We start from the raw sequence: 11,881 nt of genomic DNA on the forward strand, positions 1-11,881 counted from the left end.
TACATGATTTAGCACCATTTTCTAGACTATTTCCAACAGAAAAATGGCATAAAATCAGGGGAAATTACTGTATGAACTTTATCTAAGTCTTATTAGATTCACCAGAAATTGTAGCCTATTTCCAATATAGCATTGCCATAAACTAAATGGCAATAACTGTATGAACTTAATCTTAGTCTTACATGATTTAGCACGATTTTCTAGACTATTTCCAACAGAAAAATGGAATAAAATCAAGGGAAATTACTGTATGAACTTAATCTAAGTCTTATTAGATTCACCAGAATTTGTAGCCTATTTCCAATATAGAACTGCCATAAACTAAATGGCAATAACTGTATGAACTTAATCTTAGTCTTACATAATTTAGCACCATTTTCTAGACTATTTCCAACAGAACAATGGCATAAAATCAAGGGAAATTACTGTATGAACTTAATCTAAGTCTTATTAGATTCACCAGAATTTGTAGCCTATTTCCAATATAGAACTGCCATAAACTAAATGGCAATAACTGTATGAACTTAATCTTAGTCTCACATGATTTAGCACCATTTTCTAGACTATTTCCAACAGAAAAATGGAATAAAATCAAGGAAAATTACTGTATAAACTTAATCTAAGTCTTATTAGATTCACCAGAATTTGTAGCCTATTTCCAATATAGAACTGCCATAAACTAAATGGCAATAACTGTATGAACTTAATCTTAGTCTTACTTGATTTAGCACCATTTTCTAGACTATTTCGAACATAAAAATGGCATAAAATCAAGGGAAATTACTGTATGAACTTAATCTAAGTCTTATTAGATTCACCAGAATTTGTAGCCTATTTCCAATATAGAACTGCCATAAACTAAATGGCAATAACTGTATGAACTTAATCTTAGTCTTACATGATTTAGCACCATTTTCTAGACTATTTCCAATAGAAAAATGGCATAAAATCAGGGGAAATTACTGTATGAACTTTATCTAAGTCTTATTAGATTCACCAGAATTTGTAGCCTATTTCCAATATAGAACTGCCATAAACTAAATGGCAACAACTGTATGAACTTAATCCTAGTCTTACATGATTTAGCACCATTTTCTAGACTATTTCCAACAGAAAAATGGCATAAAATCAAGGGAAATTACTGTATGAACTTAATCTAAGTCTTATTAGATTCACCAGAATTTGTAGCCTATTTCCAATATAGAACTGCCATAAACTAAATGGCAATAACTGTATGAACTTAATCTTAGTCTTACTTGATTTAGCACCATTTTCTAGACTATTTCGAACATAAAAATGGCATAAAATCAAGGGAAATTACTGTATGAACTTAATCTAAGTCTTATTAGATTCACCAGAATTTGTAGCCTATTTCCAATATAGAACTGCCAAAAACTAAATGGCAATAACTGTATGAACTTAATCCTAGTCTTACATGATTTAGTACCATTTTCTAGACTATTTCCAACAGAAAAATGGCATAAAATCAGGGGAAATTACTGTATGAACTTTATCTAAGTCTTATTAGATTCACCAGAATTTGTAGCCTATTTCCAATATAGAACTGCCATAAACTAAATGGCAATAACTGTATGAACTTAATCTTAGTCTTACATGATTTAGCACCATTTTCTAGACTATTTCCAACAAAAAAATGGAATAAAATCAAGGGAAATTACTGTATGAACTTAATCTAAGTCTTATTAGATTCACCAGAATTTGTAGCCTATTTCCAATATAGAACTGGCATAAACTAAATGGCAATAACTGTATGAACTTAATTTTAGTCTTACTTGATTTAGCACCATTTTCTAGACTATTTCGAACATAAAAATGGCATAAAATCAAGGGAAATTACTGTATGAACTTAATCTAAGTCTTATTAGATTCACCAGAATTTGTAGCCTATTTCCAATATAGAACTGCCATAAACTAAATGGCAATAACTGTATGAACTTAATCCTAGTCTTACATGATTTAGCACCATTTTCTAGACTATTTCCAACAGAAAAATGGCATAAAATCAGGGGAAATTACTGTATGAACTTTATCTAAGTCTTATTAGATTCACCAGAATTTGTAGCCTATTTCCAATATAGAACTGCCATAAACTAAATGGCAATAACTGTATGAACTTAATCTTAGTCTTACATGATTTAGCACCATTTTCTAGACTATTTCAAACAGAAAAATGGCATAAAATCAAGGGAAATTACTGTATGAACTTAATCTAAGTCTTATTAGATTCACCAGAATTTGTAGCCTATTTCCAATATAGAACTGCCATAAACTAAATGGCAATAACTGTATGAAATTAATCTTAGTCTTACTTGATTTAGCACTATTTTCTAGACTATTTCGAACATAAAAATGGCATAAAATCAAGGGAAATTACTGTATTAACTTAATCTAAGTCTTATTAGATTCACCAGAATTTGTAGCCTATTTCCAATATAGAACTGCCATAAACTAAATGGCAATAACTGTATGAACTTAATCTTAGTTTTACTTGATTTAGCACCATTTTCTAGACTATTTCGAACATAAAAATGGCATAAAATCAAGGGAAATTACTGTATGAACTTAATCTAAGTCTTATTAGATTCACCAGAATTTGTAGCCTATTTCCAATATAGAACTGCCATAAACTAAAGGGCAATAACTGTATGAACTTAATCTTAGTTTTACTTGATTTAGCACCATTTTCTAGACTATTTCGAACATAAAAATGGCATAAAATCAAGGGAAATTACTGTATGAACTTAATCTAAGTCTTATTAGATTCACCAGAATTTGTAGCCTATTTCCAATATAGAACTGCCATAAACTAAAGGGCAATAACTGTATGAACTTAATCTTAGTTTTACTTGATTTAGCACCATTTTCTAGACTATTTCGAACATAAAAATGGCATAAAATCAAGGGAAATTACTGTATGAACTTTATCTAAGTCTTATTAGATTCACCAGAATTTGTAGCCTATTTCCAATATAGAACTGCCATAAACTAAATGGCAATAACTGTATGAACTTAATCTTAGTCTTACTTGATTTAGCACCATTTTCTAGACTATTTCGAACATACAAATGGCATAAAATTAAGGCAACTTACTGTATGAACTTAATCTAAGTCTTATTAGATTCACCAGAATTTGTAGCCTATTTCCAATATAGAACTGCCATAAACTAAATGGCAATAACTGTATGAACTTAATCCTAGTCTTACATGATTTAGCACCATTTTCTAGACTATTTCCAACAGAAAAATGGCATAAAATCAGGGGAAATTACTGTATGAACTTTATCTAAGTCTTATTAGATTCACCAGAATTTGTAGCCTATTTCCAATATAGCACTGCCATAAACTATATGGCAACACCTGTATGAACTTAATCTTAGTCTTACATGATTTAGCACCATTTTCTAGACTATTTCCAACAGAAAAATGGCATAAAATCAAGGGAAATTACTGTATGAACTTAATCTAAGTCTTATTAGATTCACCAGAATTTGTAGCCTATTTCCAATATAGAACTGCCATAAACTAAAGGGCAATAACTGTATGAACTTAATCTTAGTTTTACTTGATTTAGCACCATTTTCTAGACTATTTCGAACATAAAAATGGCATAAAATCAAGGGAAATTACTGTATGAACTTAATCTAAGTCTTATTAGATTCACCAGAATTTGTAGCCTATTTCCAATATAGAACTGCCATAAACTAAATGGCAATAACTGTATGAACTTAATCTTAGTCTTACTTGATTTAGCACCATTTTCTAGACTATTTCGAACATACAAATGGCATAAAATTAAGGGAACTTACTGTATGAACTTAATCTAAGTCTTATTAGATTCACCAGAATTTGTAGCCTATTTCCAATATAGAACTGCCATAAACTAAATGGCAATAACTGTATGAACTTAATCCTAGTCTTACATGATTTAGCACCATTTTCTAGACTATTTCCCACAGAAAAATGGCATAAAATCAGGGGAAATTACTGTATGAACTTTATCTAAGTCTTATTAGATTCACCAGAATTTGTAGCCTATTTCCAATATAGCACTGCCATAAACTATATGGCAACACCTGTATGAACTTAATCTTAGTCTTACATGATTTAGCACCATTTTCTAGACTATTTCCAACAGAAAAATGGCATAAAATCAAGGGAAATTACTGTATGAACTTAATCTAAGTCTTATTAGATTCACCAGAATTTGTAGCCTATTTCCAATATAGAACTGCCAAAAACTAAAGGCAATAACAGTATGAACTTAATCCTAGTCTTACATGATTTAGCACCATTTTCTAGACTATTTCCAACAGAAAAATAGCATAAAATCAGGGGAAATTACTGTATGAACTTTATCTAAGTCTTATTAGATTCACCAGAATTTGTAGCCTATTTCCAATATAGAACTGCCATAAACTAAATGGCAATAACTGTATGAACTTAATCTTAGTCTTACATGATTTAGCACCATTTTCTAGACTATTTCCAACAAAAAAAATGGAATAAAATCCAGGGAAATTACTGTATGAACTTAATCTAAGTCTTATTAGATTCACCAGAATTTGTAGCCTATTTCCAATATAGAACTGCCATAAACTAAATGGCAATAACTGTATGAACTTAATCTTAGTCTTACATGATTTAGCACCATTTTCTAGACTATTTCGAACATAAAAATGGCATAAAATCAAGGGAAATTACTGTATGAACTTAATCTAAGTCTTATTAGATTCACCAGAATTTGTAGCCTATTTCCAATATAGAACTGCCATAAACTAAATGGCAATAACTGTATGAACTTAATCCTAGTCTTACATGATTTAGCACCATTTTCTAGACTATTTCCAACAGAAAAATGGCATAAAATCAGGGGAAATTACTGTATGAACTTTATCTAAGTCTTATTAGATTCACCAGAATTTGTAGCCTATTTCCAATATAGAACTGCCATAAACTAAATGGCAATAACTGTATGAACTTAATCTTAGTCTTACATGATTTAGCACCATTTTCGAGACTATTTCAAACATAAAAATGGCATAAAATCAAGGGAAATTACTGTATGAACTTAATCTAAGTCTTATTAGATTCACCAGAATTTGTAGCCTATTTCCAATATAGAACTGCCATAAACTAAATGGCAATAACTGTATGAACTTAATCTTAGTCTTACTTGATTTAGCACCATTTTCTAGACTATTTCGAACATAAAAATGGCATAAAATCAAGGGAAATTACTGTATGAACTTAATCTAAGTCTTATTAGATTCACCAGAATTTGTAGCCTATTTCCAATATAGAACTGCCATAAACTAAATGGCAATAACTGTATGAACTTAATCTTAGTTTTACTTGATTTAGCACCATTTTCTAGACTATTTCGAACATAAAAATGGCATAAAATCAAGGGAAATTACTGTATGAACTTAATCTAAGTCTTATTAGATTCACCAGAATTTGTAGCCTATTTCCAATATAGAACTGCCATAAACTAAATGGCAATAACTGTATGAACTTAATCCTAGTCTTACATGATTTAGCACCATTTTCTAGACTATTTCCAACAGAAAAATGGCATAAAATCAGGGGAAATTACTGTATGAACTTTATCTAAGTCTTATTAGATTCACCAGAATTTGTAGCCTATTTCCAATATAGCACTGCCATAAACTAAATGGCAATAACTGTATGAACTTAATCTTAGTCTTACATGATTTAGCACCATTTTCTAGACTATTTCCAACAGAAAAATGGAATAAAATCAAGGGAAATTACTGTATGAACTTAATCTAAGTCTTATTAGATTCACCAGAATTTGTAGCCTATTTCCAATATAGAACTGCCATAAGCTAAATGGCAATAACTGCATGAACTAAATCTTAGTCTTACATGATTTAGCACCATTTTCTAGACTATTTCCAACAGAAAAATGGCATAAAATCAAGGGAAATTACTGTATCAACTTAATCTAAGTCTTATTAGATTCACCAGAATTTGTAGCCTATTTCCAATATAGAACTGCCATAAACAGAATGGCAATAACTGTATGAACTTAATCTTAGTCTTACTTGATTTAGCACCATTTTCTAGACTATTTCGAACATAAAAATGGCATAAAATCAAGGGAAATTACTGTATGAACTTAATCTAAGTCTTATTAGATTCACCAGAATTTGTAGCCTATTTCCAATATAGAACTGCCATAAACTAAATGGCAATAACTGTATGAACTTAATCTTAGTCTTACATGATTTAGCACCATTTTCTAGACTATTTCCAACAGAAAAATGGCATAAAATCAAGGGAAATTACTGTATGAACTTAATCTAAGTCTTATTAGATTCACCAGAATTTGTAGCCTATTTCCAATATAGAACTGCCATAAACTAAATGGCAATAACTGTATGAACTTAATCTTAGTCTTACATGATTTAGCACCATTTTCTAGACTATTTCCAACAGAAAAATGGAATAAAATCAAGGGAAATTACTGTATGAACTTAATCTAAGTCTTATTAGATTCACCAGAATTTGTAGCCTATTTCCAATATAGAACTGCCATAAACTAAATGGCAATAACTGTATGAACTTAATCTTAGTCTTACTTGATTTAGCACCATTTTCTAGAATATTTCGAACATAAAAATGGCATAAAATCAAGGGAAATTACTGTATGAACTTAATCTAAGTCTTATTAGATTCACCAGAATTTGTAGCCTATTTTCAATATAGAACTGCCATAAACTAAATGCCAATAACTGTATTAACTTAATCCTAGTCTTACATGATTTAGCACCATTTTCTAGACTATTTCCAACAGAAAAATGGCATAAAATCAGGGGAAATTACTGTATGAACTTTATCTAAGTCTTATTAGATTCACCAGAATTTGTAGCCTATTTCCAATATAGAACTGCCATAAACTAAATGGCAATAACTGTATGAACTTAATCTTAGTCTTACATTATTTAGCACCATTTTCTAGACTATTTCCAACGGAAAAATGGCATAAAATCAAGTGAAATTACTGTATGAACTTAATCTAAGTCTTATTAGATTCACCAGAATTTGTAGCCTATTTCCAATATAGAACTGCCATAAACTAAATGGCAATAACTGTATGAACTTAATCTTAGTCTTACTTGATTTAGCACCATTTTCTAGACTATTTCGAACATAAAAATGGCATAAAATCAAGGGAAATTACTGTATGAACTTAATCTAAGTCCTATTAGATTCACCAGAATTTGTAGCCTATTTCCAATATAGAACTGCCATAAACTAAATGGCAATAACTGTATGAACTTAATCTTAGTCTTACATGATTTAGCACTATTTTCTAGACTATTTCCAACATAAAAATGGAATAAAATCAAGGGAAATTACTGTATGAACTTAATCTAAGTCTTATTAGATTCACCAGAATTTGTAGCCTATTTCCAATATAGAACTGCCATAAACTAAATGGCAATAACTGTATGAACTTATTCTTAGTCTTACTTGATTTAGCACCATTTTCTAGACTATTTCGAACATAAAAATGGCATAAAATCAAGGGAAATTACTGTATGAACTTAATCTAAGTCTTATTAGATTCACAAGAATTTGTAGCCAATTTCCAATATAGAACTGCCATAAACTAAATGGCAATAACTGTATGAACTTAATCCTAGTCTTACATGATTTAGCACCATTTTCTAGACTATTTCCAACAGAAAAATGGCATAAAATCAGGGGAAATTACTGTATGAACTTTATCTAAGTCTTATTAGATTCACCAGAATTTGTAGCCTATTTCCAATATAGAACTGCCATAAACTAAATGGCAATAACTGTATGAACTTAATCTTAGTCTTACTTGATTTAGCACCATTTTCTAGACTATTTCGAACATACAAATGGCATAAAATCAAGGGAAATTACTGTATGAACTTAATCTAAGTCTTATTAGATTCACCAGAATTTGTAGCCTATTTCCAATATAGAACTGCCATAAACTAAATGGCAATAACTGTATGAACTTAATCTTAGTTTTACTTGATTTAGCACCATTTTCTAGACTATTTCGAACATAAAAATGGCATAAAATCAAGGGAAATTACTGTATGAACTTAATCTAAGTCTTATTAGATTCACCAGAATTTGTAGCCTATTTCCAATATAGAACTGCCATAAACTAAATGGCAATAACTGTATGAACTTAATCCTAGTCTTACATGATTTAGCACCATTTTCTAGACTATTTCCAACAGAAAAATGGCATAAAATCAGGGGAAATTACTGTATGAACTTTATCTAAGTCTTATTAGATTCACCAGAATTTGTAGCCTATTTCCAATATAGCACTGCCATAAACTAAATGGCAATAACTGTATGAACTTAATCTTAGTCTTACATGATTTAGCACCATTTTCTAGACTATTTCCAACAGAAAAATGGAATAAAATCAAGGGAAATTACTGTATGAACTTAATCTAAGTCTTATTAGATTCACCAGAATTTGTAGCCTATTTCCAATATAGAACTGCCATAAACTAAATGGCAATAACTGTATGAACTAAATCTTAGTCTTACATGATTTAGCACCATTTTCTAGACTATTTCCAACAGAAAAATGGCATAAAATCAAGGGAAATTACTGTATGAACTTAATCTAAGTCTTATTAGATTCACCAGAATTTGTAGCCTATTTCCAATATAGAACTGCCATAAACTAAATGGCAATAACTGTATGAACTAAATCTTAGTCTTACATGATTTAGCACCATTTTCTAGACTATTTCGAACATAAAAATGGCATAAAATCAAGGGAAATTACTGTATGAACTTAATCTAAGTCTTATTAGATTCACCAGAATTTTTAGCCTATTTCCAATATAGAACTGCCATAAACTAAATGGCAATAACTGTATGAACTTATTCTTAGTCTTACTTGATTTAGCACCATTTTCTAGACTATTACGAACATAAAAATGGCATAAAATCAAGGGAAATTACTGTATGAACTTAATCTAAGTCTTATTAGATTCACCAGAATTTGTAGCCTATTTCCAATATAGAACTGACAAAAACTAAATGGCAATAACAGTATGAACTTAATCCTAGTCTTACATGATTTAGCACGATTTTCTAGACTATTTCCAACAGAAAAATAGCATAAAATCAGGGGAAATTACTGTATGAACTTTATCTAAGTCTTATTAGATTCACCAGAATTTGTAGCCTATTTCCAATATAGAACTGCCATAAACTAAATGGCAATAACTGTATGAACTTAATCTTAGTCTTACATGATTTAGCACCATTTTCTAGACTATTTCCAACAAAAAAATGGAATAAAATCCAGGGAAATTACTGTATGAACTTAATCTAAGTCTTATTAGATTCACCAGAATTTGTAGCCTATTTCCAATATAGAACTGCCATAAACTAAATGGCAATAACTGTATGAACTTAATCTTAGTCTTACTTGATTTAGCACCATTTTCTAGACTATTTCGAACATAAAAATGGCATAAAATCAAGGGAAATTACTGTATGAACTTAATCTAAGTCTTATTAGATTCACCAGAATTTGTAGCCTATTTCCAATATAGAACTGCCATAAACTAAATGGCAATAACTGTATGAACTTAATCTTAGTCTTACATGATTTAGCACCATTTTCGAGACTATTTCAAACAGAAAAATTGCATAAAATCAAGGGAAATTACTGTATGAACTTAATCTAAGTCTTATTAGATTCACCAGAATTTGTAGCCTATTTCCAATATAGAACTGCCATAAACTAAATGGCAATAACTGTATGAACTTAATCTTAGTCTTACTTGATTTAGCACCATTTTCTAGACTATTTCGAACATAAAAATGGCATAAAATCAAGGGAAATTACTGTATGAACTTAATCTAAGTCTTATTAGATTCACCAGAATTTGTAGCCTATTTCCAATATAGAACTGCCATAAACTAAATGGCAATAACTGTATGAACTTAATCTTAGTTTTACTTGATTTAGCACCATTTTCTAGACTATTTCGAACATAAAAATGGCATAAAATCAAGGGAAATTACTGTATGAACTTAATCTAAGTCTTATTAGATTCACCATAATTTGTAGCCTATTTCCAATATAGAACTGCCATAAACTAAATGGCAATAACTGTATGAACTTAATCTTAGTCTTACATGATTTAGCACCATTTTCTAGACTATTTCCAACAGAAAAATGGCATAAAATCAGGGGAAATTACTGTATGAACTTTATCTAAGTCTTATTAGATTCACCAGAATTTGTAGCCTATTTCCAATATAGCACTGCCATAAACTAAATGGCAATAACTGTATGAACTTAATCTTAGTCTTACATGATTTAGCACCATTTTCTAGACTATTTCCAACAGAAAAATGGAATAAAATCAAGGGAAATTACTGTATGAACTTAATCTAAGTCTTATTAGATTCACCAGAATTTGTAGCCTATTTCCAATATAGAACTGCCATAAACTAAATGGCAATAACTGTATGAACTAAATCTTAGTCTTACATGATTTAGCACCATTTTCTAGACTATTTCCAACAGAAAAATTGCATAAAATCAAGGGAAATTACTGTATGAACTTAATCTAAGTCTTATTAGATTCACCAGAATTTGTAGCCTATTTCCAATATAGAACTGCCATAAACAGAATGGCAATAACTGTATGAACTTAATCTTAGTCTTACTTGATTTAGCACCATTTTCTAGACTATTTCGAACATAAAAATGGCATAAAATCAAGGGAAATTACTGTATGAACTTAATCTAAGTCTTATTAGATTCACCAGAATTTGTAGCCTATTTCCAATATAGAACTGCCATAAACTAAATGGCAATAACTGTATGAACTTAATCCTAGTCTTACATGATTTAGCACCATTTTCTAGACTATTTCCAACAGAAAAATGGCATAAAATCAGGGGAAATTACTGTATGAACTTTATCTAAGTCTTATTAGATTCACCAGAATTTGTAGCCTATTTCCAATATAGCACTGCCATAAACTAAATGGCAATAACTGTATGAACTTAATCTTAGTCTTACATGATTTAGCACCATTTTCTAGACTATTTCCAACAGAAAAATGGAATAAAATCAAGGGAAATTACTGTATGAACTTAATCTAAGTCTTATTAGATTCACCAGAATTTGTAGCCTATTTCCAATATAGAACTGCCATAAACTAAATGGCAATAACTGTATGAACTTAATCTTAGTCTTACATGATTTAGCACCATTTTCTAGACTATTTCCAACAGAAAAATGGCATAAAATCAAGGGAAATTACTGTATGAACTTAATCTAAGTCTTATTAGATTCACCAGAATTTGTAGCCTATTTCCAATATAGAACTGCCATAAACTAAATGGCAATAACTGTATGAACTTAATCTTAGTCTTACATGATTTAGCACCATTTTCTAGACTATTTCCAACAGAAAAATGGAATAAAATCAAGGGAAATTACTGTATGAACTTAATCTAAGTCTTATTAGATTCACCAGAATTTGTAGCCTATTTCCAATATAGAACTGCCATAAACTAAATGGCAATAACTGTATGAACTTAATCTTAGTCTTACTTGATTTAGCACCATTTTCTAGACTATTTCGAACATAAAAATGGCATAAAATCAAGGGAAATTACTGTATGAACTTAATCTAAGTCTTATTAGATTCACCAGAATTTGTAGCCTATTTCCAATATAGAACTGCCATAAACTAAATGGCAATAACTGTATGAACTTAATCCTAGTCTTACATGATTTAGCACCATTTTCTAGACTATTTCCAACAGAAAAATGGCATAAAATCAGGGGAAATTA

Source organism: Euprymna scolopes, chromosome 46 (assembly GCF_053919585.1).
Source record: "Euprymna scolopes isolate OS-2025 chromosome 46, ASM5391958v1, whole genome shotgun sequence".
Taxonomy (NCBI): domain Eukaryota; kingdom Metazoa; phylum Mollusca; class Cephalopoda; order Sepiida; family Sepiolidae; genus Euprymna; species Euprymna scolopes.